At 48.6% G+C, this 18,164-nt stretch overlaps 1 protein-coding gene across 1 annotated transcript in view; it reads left to right on the top strand.

Moving 5' to 3' along the window:
• The first annotated feature begins 8,966 nt into the window (after positions 1–8,966).
• LOC106585097 (semaphorin-4C) overlaps positions 8,967–18,164 on the top strand; it is a 51,427-nt gene continuing 42,229 nt past the window's right edge. The window contains exon 1 of the mRNA XM_014170926.3: positions 8,967–9,549. The gene's annotated coding sequence lies outside the window, so the exon portion shown is untranslated. The remainder of the gene's footprint in view (positions 9,550–18,164) is intronic.

The following is an 18,164-nucleotide window of genomic DNA, read 5'->3' as shown; positions in this document are numbered from 1 at the left end:
TTGGAGAGAAAAAAATTTGAAAATGAAATGTTGCTATTTCTCTGTTTCTCTCCTCAAATGTTTACTCCTGAAATTGCAATGTAATGAAATGTGACAGGTCAGCATTTGAGGAGAATGGTGGCTGTCAAAAAGCTAATGTTGCAAAAAGGCCTATGAAGCGATTTAGGACAGATCCCTTAATCAGTGTTCAGAATCAAAACGTCAATACTGTATGTTACTTTCTTACGTCGTACCTCAGTAATTCCTATTTGTCTTGATTAAACAATCTGCCTTATTAGCTAGTCATTACGAATCATGATGAAGTAAGCATAAATTATAATAATGCATTCAGTTACAGTAGCTTGTGTTCTACAGGTTGGTTTTAGGCCACAATTACCTGGTAGAATACAACAAATACATAATACTAAGCTTTGTAAGCTTTGTCCAGTTTTAGCTGTGGCCTCTGGTGTGCATTTCAGTAATTGCAATGAACCGGTACAGTAGCTAAAAGGCCTAACATGCTAAGAAATAGGGTACTGTGTTAAATAAAGCAGAATAGTTACCTTATTATTTTAAACGCCATAAACTTTACCTCATAAACCGTAGCCTCTATAAACCAGAGCCTAGCTTGTCGTAATGGAAATTTCCAGTGGAGCAAAAACCAGGTAGAGTGAGGATGCGTCTCAAATGGCACCCTTTCCACTTTTTAGTGCACTACTTTTGACCAGAGCCCTATTGGCCCTGGTCAAAATGGTCAAAAGTAGTGCGCCACTTAGGAAATACGGTGTCATTTGAGACACAGCCTGAGTGATTGCAGCCACTACAGCAAAGGCTCATGGGAGTTGACCCCTGACCTTTGTCATAATGAACCTGTACCCCACTTCTCATGCCGTTCTGGCCTGTTTCCTACAGCTGTTTTTCTCACCATGTGCTCAATACTCTTCTAATACTGTTTCTACTGCAGCTCATGATTCATTCAAGATGGGTTGTATTCACAGCCTTGTCACACGTGATACAAGTCAGTAGTCCACGTCCATCCCTGTCTGAGGATGTTGGGAGATGACGTTGAAACCGGCAACTACGGGCAACAGTGAGCGCTGTTAACTTCAAGTAGGTTTTGGTTTTGCTGGGGCGATGAGGGTGCAGATGGGAGAAGGGTGTAAGCATCTGCCTTTAGTGCCAAAGGTTGCGTGTTTGAATCCAGCGATAGTTGTTCAGGAGATTTTTGTTTTAAGCCTATCCCAAAATGTAACTCTTACCTTAATCATTCAGAGTTAATGACTAACCTTAAGATTTCAGAGTTAATGCCTAAACTTAACCCTAACCTTAAAAAGTTTGAGTTAATGCCTAAACGTAACCTTAAACACTTTTAAATTTGACTTTTGGAGCAACTTTGAAATTTGACGTTTGAGGATAATTGATGAATGGCTAATTCTGATGTGAGACTGTGAGAGCTTGTTGCAGCATTCAACCTTGGAAAGACAAGCTTGCTCTACTCTGGGACCAAAATAAGCAGAATTGAACAAAACAATGATTTAGCATTTCAAGTGTGCTACTATCTCGCTTATAATACGTCTGGGGATATTTTCTCCCCTTGAAGCTGGAGCTCCACAGGGTTTAACTCCCATCAATATAACAGCCCAAGTCTCTCTCTTGTTACCGGGAGGATTGACCTGATTTGTGAATCCCCCCTTTGGTAATCTCTGCTACGTTTATGATGTGCAACCCAAGCCCTACATTACCTTCACAGAGCAGGCCTCGCGCGGATCATCCTTCAATCTTTTCACATTTGATTTACTTAGCGACAGTTAGAGGTTTCATGTGTCTGTTTATTATTTGATTGACCTGCCTGGCACAATGTTTTGACATGTTTTTTTTACACACAGCCACATTACGGATTCAGCTCAGATCAGCTTGCATCATATGTGTTTCTGTTTGAGACCAATTCACCACCACATGAAATCTCTCTCTCTGTCGCTCTCGTTTATCTATGGTATCTCAGGCCTTGAATCTCTTTCCAGCAGGCAACATAACCCTGCTAGCTTATAGATTCCCATTCATTACATTTCATTTACAGCATGAACATGCCAAGGCATTTAGGTCTATGATGGCTTATAAAACCAGTGATTACTAAAAAAAAAGACCTTGTAAGCCAGAGGATCTATCCAAGCAAATCTGCATATTTTATCCCTTTAAATTAACTTTTGGAAAAAACAAAACTGTCTGTAGCCTAATTTCTGTAAGTATTTAACTTGACTTGTTATTGTTTTTCCTGACTGTTCCATCACTCAAACAACATATTGGGTAAGTGTTACACAACATGCTGAGTGGTGTATTTGGGCTATCTACAGAGCATTAGGAAACTATTCAGACCCCTTCACTTTTTCCACATTTTGTTACGTTACAGACTTATTATAAAATGTATTAAATTGTTTTTTCCCCTCATCAATCTACACAATACCCCATAATGACAAAGCAAAAACTGGTTTTTAGACATTTTGAGAAAAAAAATAGAAAAAAAACGGTAATAACACATTTACATAAGTATTCAGACACTTTACTCAGTACTTTGTTGAAGCACCTTTGGCAGCGATTACAGCCTTGAGTCTTCTTGGGTATGACTCTACAAGCTTGGCACACATGGATTTGGTTGTATCAGGATAAAGGTAAGACCCAGATGCAGATCGTGTCGAAGTAACAATGTTTACTACAGCAACAGGGGCGTGCGTTCCACCCACACAAGCTGCTGGCTTCAGGTGGTGGGGTTGGTGGAGACCAGGCAGCACAGAGTTGTCTCAAGGTCCTGGTTGGCTCGCTCCGACTGGGGGTGGAACCCAGAGGACAGGCTGGCCGACAACCCAATGGGTGCAGAATGCCTTCCAGAACTGGGATGAAAACTGAGGACCCCAGTCGGAGACCATGTCCACGGGCAGTCCATGGATCCGGAAGATGTGCTGCACCATGACGAACGCGGAGACGTCAGGGACCATGGTGGGCCACCAAAAGCGTCATCGCACAAATGCCAAGGTCCGGCAGGAACCCGCGTCAGGCACGGACTCCCCCCCCCCCCTCGGGTTTCGGCTGGGAACGCTGTGCCTCCCGGACCTGTTTCCCTATACCGCAACTGAGTGCCGTTGCCAGGCACGAGATGGGAAGGATGGTCTCAGGCTCTGGGGTAATAGCCATTGGGCTATAACGGCGAGACAGTGCATCCGGCTTGACATTTTTGGATTCCGGCCGATATTAGGGAGAAGTTGAACCATGTGAACAGCAGGGCCCATTTAGCTTGCCTGGAGTTGAGGCGTTTGGCAGTGCGGAGATACTCCAGATTTTTGTAGTCGGTCCATAGGATGAACGGATGATCCTCCCCTTCTAGCCTGTGCCTCCATTCCTCCAATGCCGTATTCACTGCGAGAAGCTCATGATTTCCCACATCGTAGTTTTTCTCTGTGGCGTTGAGGCGATGGGAGAAGAAGGGATGTAGCTTCAGGTCCAGGGCAGAACGCTAGGACAGGACCGCCCCCACTCCTACATCCGACGCATCGGCCTCCACCATGAACTGACGGGAAGGGTCAGAATGAACCAGGATGGGAGCAGTGGTGAAGCGGTGTTTGAGGTCCAGGGAACGCCCGGTCAGCAGCAGGGGACCACGTGAACGGAACCTTGGGAGAAGTGAGTGCTGACAGGGGGGAAGCCAGGGTGCTGTAACCCCAGATAAAGCGGCGATAGAAGTTGGCGAACCCAGGAAGCGTTGCAGCTGCACCCTGGAAGAAGGCTGGGGCCAATCCACCACCGCTCTCACCTTCCCGGGATCCATCTGGACACTCCCAGCGGAGATGATGTACCCCAGAAATGGGATGGTGGAGCGATGGAACTCGCACTTTTCTGCCTTGACAAACAGCTGGTTCTCCAGGAGGCATTGAAGAACCTGTCGGACGTGGAGCACATGTTCTTGGGGGGTGTGGGAGAAGACGAGAATGTCATCAATGTAGACGAAGACGAACTGGTTCAACAAGTCACGGAGAACGTCATTTACCAGAGCCTGGAACACGGCAGGGTTGTTGGTGAGGCCAAATGGCATGACCAAATACTCGTAGTGGCCTCTGGCCGTGTTGAAGGCGGTCTTCCACTCCACCCCGCCCGTATCCGCTCCAGGTGGTAGGCGTTCCGTATATCCAGCTTAGAAAACACGGTGACCCCCTGGAGCGGCTCGAAGGCCGAGGATATGAGTGGTAGCGGGTAGTGTTTCTTCACCGTTATGTCATTGAGTCCCCGGTAGTCGATGCACGGGCACAGGGTCTTGTCCTTCGTCTCCACAAAGAAGAACCCTGCGCCGGCGGGAGAAGATGAAGGATGTATAAATCCTGCAGCTAGGAAGTCCCCAATGTAGGTGTCCATAGCCTTGGTCTCTGGTCCCGACAGCGAGTACAGTCATCCCCGGGGTGGAGTGGCGCTATGGAGAAGGTCAATCCCGCAGTCATATGGTCGCTGCGGTGGAAGCAAAGTGGCCCGGGCCTTGTGGAACACCTCCCGAAGGTCCTGGTACTCCGCGAGAATGGCGGAGAGGTCCGGGGCACCTTCCGAGTAAGCAGGAAGATGTCCCGGGGCAGGTTGTGCTGACTTCAAATCCTGGGCATGGCAGAATGGACTCCAGCCCATGATGGCACCAGTAGACCAGTTGATGAGGGGATTGTGTTGCTGGAGCCAAGAGAATCCCAATACCATGGGAATCTGAGGAGACTTGATGAGTAGGAATTGAATAGTCTCGCTGTGATTCCCTGACACCCGTAGGTTGATAGGAGTGGTAATATGAGTGACACAGGCCTGTAGAGCACCTGTCCAGCGCTCAAACATCCATGGAAGTGGAGAGGGGCTGAGTGGGGATGTTCAGCTAGGAAGCCAGGGTAGCGTCCAAAAAAACTCTCATCGGCCCCAGAGTTAATGAGGACCTGGAGAGATTTAGACTGGCTTCCCCACAGCAGAATGACATGAACAGGGGTAGCAGGAAAGTTCTCCATATGACCCACCAGAGAACTCGCTCCTACCAGTGAGCCTGATCTCTTTAGAGGACAAGAGGACACAAAATGACCAAGAGTCCCGCAATACAGACAACTCTTCGTGTTGATCCTGTATTGCCATTCCGGTGGCGATAGCCCAGCTCAAGATAGTTGCATAGGCTCGGGTAACGGTTACTCAGATCCGTAGGTAACTCCCGAGCAGCAGGCTTGTCCTTGACCTCCTCCTGGACGCTGTGCAGGAACATATTGAACAGTTCTTCCTGGTTCCAAGCACTCTCCTATGCCAACATGAGGAATTCCACTGCATAGTCAGCCACACTGCAGGAGTCCTGCCGAAGCTGGATTATCTCCCAGGCAGCTTCTCTCCCGGAGAATGGGGCGTAAAAAACCTATTCACCTCTCCCACAAACCCCTCCAGACTAACACATATGGCCGGCTGCTGTTCCCATACAGCAGTAGCCCAGGTGAGAGCCCTCCTGGACATCAGCGTGATGAGATAGGCTATCTTGGAGCGAGCCGAGGGGAAGGGGGGAAGGAGGAGGGCTGAAGCTCGAAAATGAGGGCACACTGAGCTAGAAACCCCCGACAGGTGCTCGACTCTCCATTGAAGCGTTCTGGGGGGGTTGGTAATCCAGAGACAGGGCAAAGGTACAGAACAGCAGGCAGGCTCAGGGTCAGGGTCAGGGGCAGGGGCAGGCAGAGTGGTCAGGCGGACAGGCTCAGGGTCAGGACAGGCAAGGATCAAAACCAGGAGGACGAGAAAAGAGAGACTGGGGAAAAGCTGATCCAAAAAACGCTGGTTGACTTGACAAACAAGACGAACTGGCAACAGACAAACAGAGAACACCGTTATAAATACACAGGGGATAATGGGGGAAATGGGCAACACCTGGAGGAGGGTGGAAACAATCACAAAGACAGGTGAAACAGATAAGGGTGTGACAGGTTGAGTTTCTACCATTCTTCTCTGCAGATCCTCTCAAGCTCTGTCAGGTTGGATGGGGAGCAAAGGTGCACAACTATTTTCAGGTCTCTACAGAGATGTTCGATCGGGTTCAAGTCTGAGCTCTGGCTGGGCCACTCAAGGACATTCTGAGACTTGTCCAGAAGCCACTGCTCTGTTGTCTTGGCTGTGTACTTAAGGTCGTTGTCCTGTTGGAAGGTGAACCATCGCCCCAGTCTGAGGTCCTGAGCACTCTGGAGCAGGTTTTCATCAAGGATCTCACTGTACTTCATCTCTGTTCATCTTTCCCTCAAATCCTGACTAGTCCCCCAGTCCCTCCAGACGTGACGCTTGGCATTCAGTCCAAAGAGTTCAATCTTGGTTTCATCAGACCAGAGAATCTTGTTTCTCATGGTCTGAGTCCTTTAGGTGCCTTTTGGCAAACTCCAAGCGGGCTGTCATGTGCCTTTTACAGAGGAGTGGCTTCCGTCTGGCCACTCTACCATAAAGACCTAATTGGTGGAGTGCTGCAGAGATGGTTGTCCTTCTGGAAGGTTCTCCCATCTCCACAGAGGAACTCTGGAGCTTTGTCAGAGTGACCATCGGGTTCTTGTTCACCTCCCTGACCAAGGCCCTTCTCCCCCGATTGCTCAGTTTGGCCGGGTGGCCAGCTCTAGGAAGAGTTGGTGATTCCAAACTTCTTCCGTTTATGAATGATGGAGGCCACTGTGTTCTTGGGGACCTTCAATAATGCAGACATTTTTTGGTACCCTTCCCCAGATCTGTGTCTCGACACAATCTTGTCTCCGAGCTGTACAGACAATTCCTTCGACCTCATGGCTTGGTTTTTTGCTCTGATATGCACTGTCAACTGTGGGACCTTATATAGGCAGGTGCGTGCCTTTCCAAATCAATTGAATTTACCACAGGTGGACTCCAATCAATTTATAGAAACATCTCAAGAATGGTCAATAGAAACAGGATGCACCTGAGCTGAATTTCAAGTCTCATAGCAAAGGGCCTGAATACTTATGTACATTTCTAAAAACTTGTTTTCGCTTTGTCATTATGGGGTATTGTGTGTCGATTGATTAAGGAAAAACATGTATTTCATCCATTTTAGAATAAGGCTGTAACGTAACAAAATGTGGAAAAGAGGAAGGGGTCTGAATACTTTCCGAATGCACTGTGTCTTGCCCTCTGTCAGCAGCTCGAATGTATGCTTTTAGGGTTGTTTCAAGGCTTCATGTGCAAACTGCAAAGGCCTCTACATTAAATCTGACAGGAATGAATGATGCCACTTGAACTAAAACAAATGTAGCTCCCCCTCTAGCTCACAGATGTTTAATTTCAGCAACAGCACGCAATGGATTGGAGTGCTTATACCCACCTGTTTACCATTCCTATTGGTAGGCATAGTACATCAACATTACACAACTAAAGTAACAGAAGTAACAAAATTAACTTAGGGATTGAAGTTGAATAGGCCTCTTCATTATTTCACCTTTACATACCTTCTATCTACGCCATAAACGCTTGGAGCTACACATCTCCACTGTCTGGAGATTTATGTCTGAGACTTAGTCATTTCACTTTGATATTTCTGTAACTGCTATGGGCCAATTTTCAAACACGAGCCAACTAGTTCCTCTGAGTCTGTCAGAAAAGCAACACATTATTACAATATCTAACCCACTGTGATAGCATAGGCTACTGGATTTATAGTCTTAATGCAAATTATTTCTTCAGAGTCTATTAGAATAACAACCCATAATATTGACATATTATAATGCCTATAGCTTACTGTGGTAACAGTTTACTGTACATATAATACACATGCATTCACACAGGACTATTAATCATACATTCCCATACCAAGAGACAAAGAAGATCAAACTTTTGTATGAATCTATTAGTATGAAATCTCTTGGGTATTTGGGATTATCAGATTCTTTACTATACTATACCTCCTAATCCCGTCACCTAATCTGTCAATCATAATCCCATGTCTTGTATGTTTCCTCTTTCAGATCTGTTGTTTTCTTCCCCTCCATTATACAGTTGTAGGATCTTAATTTAATCACTCTGTTGCAGGAAACTTCCTGCACAGCAGGAAATGCTAACTTCAAGTCAAATCAAAGTTTATTTGTCACCTGCGCCGAATACAACAGTTGTAGACCTTAAGGTGAAATGATTACTTACAGGCTCTAACCAATAGTGCAAAAAAGGTGTTAGGTGAACAATAGGTAAGTAAAGAAATAAAACAACAGTAAAAAGACAGGCTATATACAGTAGCGAGGCTATAAAAGTAGCGAGGCTACATACAGACACAGGTTAGTCAGGCTGATTGAGGTAGTATGTACATGTATATATGGTTAAAGTGACTATGCATATATGATGAACAGAGAGTAGCAGTAGCGTAAGAGGGGTTGGCGGGTGGTGGGTGGTGGGTGGCGGGACACAATGCAGATAGCCCGGTTAGCCAATGTGCGGTTAGCCAATGTAGTGTATTCAAGGTTTAAAAATAATTCTAAAGTTTGTAATTTAAAAAATGTCCGTCTTGATTGTCCCTAACTAAAAATGTATCAACCCCTACAAAAATGTCCATTCATTATAATCCACACAATTATTCACATTTCCTGTTGCTGCAGGATACTTTTCCTGCTTTGAGAAACTGGTCAAATTAAGATCCGACACCTGTACAATATCATCATACATTATTTTACTTTCTTGTCATCACTAGACAGACAGATAGACATATATTTTATTCCTCAACAAAGTCCACTTCCTAAAATAAATCACAAAGGTGGTATATAAATCTACTATTCATTTTCCTAATCAAACTCATATTCATATCTATATAGTGTGTTATGTGTTATATATGCCTAAATTACCATAACTCATCAAAAGGTCTATTCCTCTGTAACCTGACTTTTGGGACTATCAAATAGCCCAGTCTGGGAATTGCACAGGGGGAATGGGCGGGGACCTGTTTGTGCCTTTGTGTCATCCTTGGTCCCCACTGTGATACGTAATGCAGAAGAAGTATGGCACACGCTGCAGCGTAACGGTATAGGCACACTTAACCGGTATTCCACTGGAATATCTGCTCATTAACGCAACGACCAACCGATGTCCCTCTCTCTCTATCTACTGACTGTTTTTAATTTCTGCAGAAACTTCTTCATATCGAGAGTTGTGCAGTTCTCTGTCGGAGAGCGCCGAGGAGAGGTTTTATATGCTTTGGAAGTGGATCTTTCTTTCTTGGTTTCGTATTACAGAGCCTGGCGATTGAGGGAGTGAGCGGAGCAGAGAGCGAGTTCCGCTATGTAAACTGACAGCATCATATGTCTTGATTTCCAGATGCTTCGCAAGAAATCTGAAGGAAAAACGCAAACAAATACAAGTGACATTTGTTGGGATGTGGAATAATTTATAACTAACTGAATCGTCCAAAAACAAAGCCGAGATAACGGAAAGGAAAGGGATACGGAATCTGTCGTCAGTTTACGCGACTGCGGAGAGAACTGACAGAGAGAGTAGGCCTTTTGCATTATTATCGTCACAACTGCTGAACAGATAAGCTTACAGAAGAGAACGAATACTACGGTAAGTTTTTTTGCAATCATTACAACATTATTCAAATCATTTGAGCGTTATCCTGTAGGTTGGACACATCGTGAGACTGCCTAATGTTGAATATTTAAAGTAGCCAAATATAAGAGGGAAAAAATTAGAAAAACATCTGATCCGTTCGTTGGCTTAGTCAGCAGGGCTCCAACTGTTGCCACAAGTGGGCTACACTGTTTTTACCGGGTTTTATGTACACTGGACAATATTTTTTACCTAACGTAATTGTATTCTTGCTGCAACTTTATCTCTACTAGTCCACTGTAAACAGCGCACTGCGGTTGGGAAGCAGTTGGAAGCGAATCAAATGTTTTTTGTTGTTGTTGTTAGCCTACAAAACCACATTTAAATCATGATTCAGACCATGTTTATTCGATGCTGTTCGAAATCGTCTGGGTAGACGGCTTCCTTATTTTCTCAACTTACATGTTCTATGTATGTGTGCCACGTTTGTAGTGAGTGAAATAGAGCATGTATGCTTTCCACAATCGGGCACAGAGTAGTTTAACTGTTTTTGGATACATTTGGATACATTGGATTGCGAAACAGACACTGTAATTAGATCAAATTCGTGTCTGATATGTCTACGTTGTTATCACACTATAGACCTTTTGGAGAGGACTATTTTACCGTAATTAAACATTATTACAAGTATCCAGTTCACAGTGGCTTAACGCATTAATTCGGCCAGTTTTTTCTGTTGCTTTCTTTTTAACGGTAATGAAGTAAATGATAGCTTCAGCTGACTGATGATAGTAATTGGCTAGAACGTGTGAGCAGAACAGTTGAACTGCTTTGCTGACTGACTGACTGACTGACTGACTGACTGACTGGCTGGCTGGCTGGCTGGCTGACTGACAGGCTGACTGGCTGGCTGACTGACTGGCTGACTGACTGACTGGCTGACTGGACAACAGGGTTTGCGCACGTTGGATTGTGTGGTGCTGATTTTGTTCCTAAGGACTGGTCCACGATCAGTTTTTAAAGTCTCTCTGTGTGTGTGTGTGTGAGTTTGTGTGTGTGTGTGTGTGTGTGTGTGTGTGTGTGTGTGTGTGTGTGTGTGTGTGTGAGTTTGTGTGTGTGTGTGTGTGTGTGTGTGTGTGTGTGTGTGTGTGTGTGTGTGTGTGTGTGTGTGTGTGTGTGTGTGTGTGTGTGTGTGTGTGTGGCGCGCGCGTGCGCACGCGCCACCGCCACGACGAATAATAATGCCACAGTAAAATTACAATGCCAGTGGTGTCGGTGGTGTGTTGACATTTCCAGGGTGTGTGCCCATGTGTGTCTAGGGATATTTACCACACTTCTCCAGGGCCTGTGCGTGTCCATTTGGCAGGCAGGGAAAATGGTGGTGGAAGCATGCAAACTCAGCGCCCTCCCTCCCCCCCAGATGTTAAAGCGTCTATTGAGAGTCCGATTTGGCTCCTGCCGGGTTGATCTCTTCATTGTTGCCACACAATGGGCCCCACATCCTGCTGCCTGCCCCTCCTCCTAGTCCCCAGAATCCCCACTGCTCTTCAGCCCACTCACAGGCAGCCTCATGGCTGGCCTATAAAGCACTTTTAATACTGTGATGCCGTCGTTCTTTAGGTTAAGTGGCGAAAGATGGATTTGTAACCACTTGGCTCTCTTTATCTCCGTTATCCTCTGCTAGCATGTGTGTGAAGCTGAAGCTAGCTGTCCTGGGAGCAGTGTGGCGGTTGCATCATGCCTGGGACATGGAGCACCAACACATGTCCTGTGTCTAAGCTGCTACAGTGCATTCAGTCATCCCCGTGCCTCTTGTGAAATGTAAACGCAGCAGATATTGAAGAGAGTGACCACACGTGGCAAACAGCCATCCAAACATGTGAATTACATGGTTACATCAATCTCTTTTCTCTCTGCTGGTGATGCCGTAACGCCTGCATATATATGCACAACTGATTTCAACCTGTTTTGTTCGCAAGCATTAATCTGTTTGAATGCATGCGGTTCACTGCACAGCTCAGTGAGCAACAGTTTGATTTTACCCTTGTGTTGCTGCAGCAATCTGGGGATGAGATTAAAAAAGAGCCCCTTTTTTCACGATTCATTGCTCTCCTTTGGAATTTGGATCCTTCTCCATCTTCAAATGTTAATTCCTCTCCGATCCTTCTCTCTCTCAGCCTCCATTTCTCCTCAATTTGGCCCTGTCTCTCTCCCCCACCCTCCTTTCATTCTCTCTCTATCCTCTCTCTATTCTCCCATCCTCTCATCCTTTCTCTATCCTCCCATCCTCTCTCTATTCTCCCATCCTCTCTCTATTCTCCCATCCTCTCTCTATTCTCCCATCCTCTCTCTATCCTCCCATCCTCTCTCTATTCTCCCATCCTCTCTCTATCCTCCCATCCTCTCTCTATTCTCCCATCCTCTCTCTATCCTCCCATCCTCTCTCTATCCTCCCATCCTCTCTCTATCCTACCATCCTCTCTCTATCCTACCATCCTCTCTCTATTCTCCCATCCTCTCTATCCTCCCATCCTCTCTCTATCCTCCCATTCTCTCTCTATCCTCCCATCCTCTCTCTATCCTCCCATCCTCTTTCCATCCTCCCATCCTCTCTCTATCCTCCCATCCTCTCTATATCCTCCCATCCTCTCTCTATCCTCCCATCCTCTCTCTATTCTCCCATCCTCTCTCTATCCTCCCATCCTCTCTCTATTCTCCCATCCTCTCTCTATTCTCCCATCCTCTCTCTATCCTCCCATCCTCTCTCTACCTCCCATCCTCTCTCTATCCTCCCATCCTCTCTCTATCCTCCCATCCTCTCTCTATCCTCCCATCCTCTCTCTATCCTCCTATCCTCTCTCTATCCTGGTGTGTAATGAGTGTGATAGTCTTGTATCAGCACTATAGCAGGCCTGTCGGTCGGCAGCGGTGGAGAGTAAAGGAGTGCAGAGTCCGTGCCAGTGGCTGTGATGGTGTGATGCAGGCAGGCCAGCTGAGAGGGCTTCGGAACAGGAGCAGATGGGTCATCTGGCTTTGTGTATGTCTGTCTGTCTGTCTGTGTGTGCGTGTGCGCGCGCGTGTGTGTGTGTGTGTGTGTTAGGCCTGGAGGGAAACGGTGGGGGGTTGGGCTGGGGCTGGACACAGCATGATGTTTAGAGAAGCGGGGTGCAGGGGGGGGGGTATAGTGTTTTAAGGGCATCATGGGGAGGGTGAGGAGATCAGGGATAGGGCTGGGTGTAGTTGGGGTTGATATAGGCCTGTGTTTTGATGGTGCTCCCAAAGCCCTCTGTGTGCTGGAGAGAGGCTGCTGTGTGTGCAGCTGTGGACCAGAGAGAGAAACATTCATTGACGCAGGACTGTGAAGTGTAGCTGCCTGGGTTCTCTCTGCAGCACACACACACACGCACACACACACACACACACACACACACACACACACACACACACACACACACACACACACACACACACACACACACACACACACACACACACACACACACACACACACCCCCACACACACACACACCCACACACTGTTACTTTTTAAAACACACCATTCTGTATGCAGTCGAAAACACACACACACACACACACACACACACACAGTTTTGTATTGCTATCATTGTGGGGACCAAATAATTGATTCCCATCCAAAATCCTATTTTCCCTAACCCTAAATCTAACCCAACCTTAACCTAACCATAACTCTAACCTTAACCCCAAACCTCTAACCCTAACCCTAAAACTATACCTAACCAAAACTCCTAACCTGAATTTTCCTTGTTTGACTTCTCCTTGTGAGGACTTATGGTACCCACAAGGATGGTTAAACAAACTCACACACACACACACAAACACACAAACCTAGGAGCGGTCCTGTGAATAGATCACACTGGTGATTTCTGTCCCCGGTTCTGGTTCTACAGTAACATTCTATCTCTACATAAGATGAGACACTTCGGCCTGTCTTCTGGGTCAAAATCCCCAGAGGACGGGCTCTGTAGTTTGTGATATTGAGCTTCAGAGAAACTTCTCCTTCTCTCTCTGCACGGTTCATAACAAGTCCAGTGTTCCGACTGAAGCGCTGCGTTATGTATGAGAGAGAGAGTGGACCTGGAGAGAGCAACGGCCTGCTTGTTTTTTTACCAGCTGACTAGTATTGACCACTGATCTGCTATTTCACTGTCCTCCCTCAAGGCTCCCATGCTGATTTTCCAAACTCGCTCTGTTGGTGGGGGGGGGGGGGGGGGGGGGGGGGTGGCATCTACTTGCATATGTTTCTGTCATTTTATGTGCGTGTTGCCTGGCATAATGATATTTGTTCAACGTAGATTCTGTGTTATTCCATCTCATAACAGCTTCTTAGAACAGCCTGAAATGGGGCCATCTTTCTTTTACTTCCGTTTGTCTCATCTCAGCATTTGCTCGTGGGCTCCCCTGAAGCAGGTGGAAGCTGGATTGTATTAGAGACAGTTGGACAGTGATTTCCTTTGTGCCAAAGGCTTGCCAACCAGCTCGGGCTGTATAAGGCCTACGTACTGTATGAGTCCGTCCCAAATGACACCCGACTCCCTATGTAGTGTGCCACTTCTAACCAGGGGCCTGTGGGCCTTGGTCAAAAAGTAGTGCACTTGTATTAGTAGAATAGGGTGCCATTTGGGACGGCGCCCACAACATGTTATTTACGGAAATGTCGCTCAGAGAGGAGACTGATGTGTGTGAGTTGGTTGGAAGTTGGAACTCATCTTGTTTTCCCCTCTCCTTGAACAGATGTTTTCTGCAGCCGTTCTCTTTCTACTGTCCATTCTGTTTCCTTAGCATCAATGTCACTGTTATCCTTTGTGCTCTAGCTAATGAGCCAGGGCTGCTTGGGTCCATTGTGTCTGTAGTTGTGTGTATTATGCGGTGTGTGCGGGCGCGTGCGGTCTTGTGTGTAATAAACATGGTGGTCCATGGGGGTAGGAGCGTGTGTGTGTGTTGTGTGTAGTAACAGAATGAGAATAAAGCTTTTCCCGGTGTTACCTAGCCTTCCCTGACTGTGGGCCTGTGGGCACTGCATTGTGTTTGCAGACTGTGGTCCATCCATGCAGATGAACAGCAGGAGACAAGCCTATTTACACCAGTTGAGCATTGCAGTTTGTTTTTATTAGAGCCTTTTTTTGGCATTGTTCTGTTCCGATACAGCTCGCCTTGTCTTCCCGTGTGACTGCGCCACCGAACCGTTAGCGGCAGGAAGTGCCCGGAGCGCAGGCCTGTTACACACACGCACGCACACTAAAACACACACACACAGACACACACACAGACACACACACACACACACACACACACACACACACACACACACACACACACACACACACACACACACACACACACACACACACACACACACACACACATAAACTGTGGCTGGACAAAAATAACAATAAAAATGTGCCCTGCAGCTGGTATGGAGCAGGAGCTTAGCCAGGAAGGAGTGAGGCTGAGCTGAGTTGATGGCCTTTTTTCGACAGGAGAGAGCAGGAGCAGAAGAGGAGGAGGAGGCTGGGCAGAGGCACAGAGCCACGGCTTATCACTGGGTCTCGCCCTTTAGAGACCCAGCCAAGCTCCCGCCAAACCCCAGCTGAGCTCAGCCACCATGGTTGGACTGAGACAGCTTTTCTCCCAGGGTGTGGTGAGTTGGCAAGTGGGGTTAGCCTAGCCTAGCGCCTCCTGTTGGCAGCTCAATGCCAGTTCAGTCCAATGTCAATGCCTCCTTTCCCAGCTGCGTAAACTGCAGACAGAGCCAGAGCTAGGTCCAATAATGGGGCTGTTGTTAGGCGTGTTGGGGCAGCTTGTGGCTGTGGCGAGGGGGCCCCACAGGGGTGTGGTGTGTGGTGTGTGCATGTGAGGGGTGTCTGTGTTTCCCCCCTTGTCCTCCCAGCCTGTAGTAGTCAGACCTCTGACCCTGAGCTTGCTGCACTTTGCAGATCCCCTGCTGATCTCTTCCAGCCCGCTGCACCCTCTCTGGCTCACTGAGATGGAGGGAGGGAGGGGGGGAGGTGGTGAAATATAGAAAAAGGAAAGAGAGGTAGAAATGGAGAGATGGGGTGATATGGTGAGGAGGGAAAGCAAGAGAGATAGGGATAGAGAGAGGAAGAGAAGTAGGGAGGGGGAAGATGGACTCAGAGACCCCGAAGAGGGTGAGGCGGCAACACAAGGAAGTAGGAAGAGAGAAAGGGACAGAGAAATTAAGAGGAGGAATTGGAGGATTTGAGGGAGATAGAGAGGAGAGGGTGACCCAAACCTGGAAAAGAGAGGAGAGGGTGACCCAGACCTGGAGAAGAGAGGAGAGGGTGACCCAGACCTGGAGAAGAGAGGAGAGGGTGACCCAGACCTGGAGAAGAGAGGAGAGGGTGACCCAGACCTGGAGAAGAGAGGAGAGGGTGACCCAGACCTGGAAAAGAGAGGAGAGGGTGACCCAGACCTGGAAAAGAGAGGAGAGGGTGACCCAGACCTGGAGAAGAGAGGAGAGGGTGACCCAGACCTGGAGAAGAGAGGAGAGGGTGACCCAGACCTGGAGAAGAGAGGAGAGGGTGACCCAGACCTGGAGAAGAGAGGAGAGGGTGACCCAGACCTGGAGAAGAGAGGAGAGGGTGACCCAGACCTGGAGAGGAGAGGAGAGGGTGACCCAGACCTGGAGAAGAGAGGAGAGGGTGACCCAGACCTGGAAAAGAGAGGAGAGGAGAGGGTGACCCAGACCTGGAGAAGAGAGGAGAGGGTGACCCAGACCTGGAAAAGAGAGGAGAGGAGAGGGTGACCCAGACCTGGAGAAGAGAGGAGAGGGTGACCCAGACCTGGAGAAGAGAGGAGAGGGTGACCCAGACCTGGAGAAGAGAGGAGAGGGTGACCCAGACCTGGAGAAGAGAGGAGAGGGTGACCCAGACCTGGAGAAGAGAGGAGAGGGTGACCCAGACCTGGAAAAGAGAGGAGAGGGTGACCCAGACCTGGAAAAGAGAGGAGAGGGTGACCCAGACCTGGAGAAGAGAGGAGAGGGTGACCCAGACCTGGAGAAGAGAGGAGAGGGTGACCCAGACCTGGAAAAGAGAGGAGAGGGTGACCCAGACCTGGAGAAGAGAGGAGAGGGTGACCCAGACCTGGAAAAGAGAGGAGAGGGTGACCCAGACCTGGAAAAGAGAGGAGAGGAGAGGGTGACCCAGACCTGGAGAAGAGAGGAGAGGGTGACCCAGACCTGGAAAGAGAGGAGAGGGTGACCCAGACCTGGAGAAGAGAGGAGAGGAGAGGGTGACCCAGACCTGGAGAAGAGAGGAGAGGGTGACCCAGACCTGGAAAAGAGAGGAGAGGGTGACCCAGACCTGGAGAAGAGAGGAGAGGGTGACCCAGACCTGGAGAAGAGAGGAGAGGGTGACCCAGACCTGGAGAAGAGAGGAGAGGGTGACCCAGACCTGGAAAAGAGAGGAGAGGGTGACCCAGACCTGGAGAAGAGAGGAGAGGGTGACCCAGACCTGGAAAAGAGAGGAGAGGGTGACCCAGACCTGGAAAAGAGAGGAGAGGGTGACCCAGACCTGGAAAAGAGAGGAGAGGGTGACCCAGACCTGGAGAAGAGAGGAGAGGGTGACCCAGACCTGGAGAAGAGAGGAGAGGGTGACCCAGACCTGGAGAAGAGAGGAGAGGGTGACCCAGACCTGGAGAAGAGAGGAGAGGGTGACCCAGACCTGGAGAAGAGAGGAGAGGAGGTCAGACTGAAAGAAATGGAGTGAGGAAGGGCGGAGAAAAATCCCTGCATACCTTGTCGTAGGTTCGGAGAGAGTGAGATAAGGCTGGACCAGCAGTCAACAATTATACCATCAATCTCAGACCTAGCTCTCTCCCTCTGCTTTCCTCTCTTGTTTCTCCCTCTCTCCCACAATCCCCTAGCTGTGTGCCCTGTGTATTTGTATTAGACGGTCTCCACGTGCCGCTTTTCTTTTTTTCTCTTCCCCCCTCTCTCCCTCACCTCTCTCTTCCCCCTCTCTCCCTCACCTCTCTCTTCCCCCTCTCTCCCTCACCACTCTCCTCCCTCTCCCTCCTCTCTTCCCCCGCCTCTCTCCCTCACCTCTCTCTTCCCCCTCTCTCCCTCACCTCTCTCTTCCCCCTCTCTCCCTCACCTCTCTCTTCCCCCTCTCTCCCTCACCTCTCTCTTCCCCCTCTCTCCCTCACCACTCTCCTCCCTCTCCCCCCTCTCTCCCTCACCACTCCTCCCTCTCCCCGCTCTTCCCCCGCCTCTCTCCCTCACCACTCTCCTCCCTCTCCCTCCTCTCTTCCCCCGCCTCTCTCCCTCACCACTCTCCTCCCTCTCCCTCCTCTCTTCCCCCGCCTCTCTCCCTCACCACTCTCCTCCCTCTCCCTCCTCTCTTCCCCCGCCTCTCTCCCTCACCACTCTCCTCCCTCTCCCTCCTCTCTTCCCCCGCCTCTCTCCCTCACCACTCTCCGCCCTCTCCCTCCTCTCTTCCCCCGCCTCTCTCCCTCACCACTCTCCTCCCTCTCCCCCCTCTCCCTCACCTCTCTCCCTCACCACTCTCCTCCCTCTCCCCCCTCTCCCTCACCTCTCTCCCTCACCACTCCCCCCTCTCTTCTCCGGCCTC

This window comes from Salmo salar, chromosome 24 (genome assembly GCF_965601325.2).
Source record: "Salmo salar chromosome 24, fSalSal1, whole genome shotgun sequence".
NCBI classification, from domain to species: domain Eukaryota; kingdom Metazoa; phylum Chordata; class Actinopteri; order Salmoniformes; family Salmonidae; genus Salmo; species Salmo salar.
Note: the sequence above shows the minus strand (reverse complement) of the source record. Positions and strands in the feature narration are given on the sequence as shown.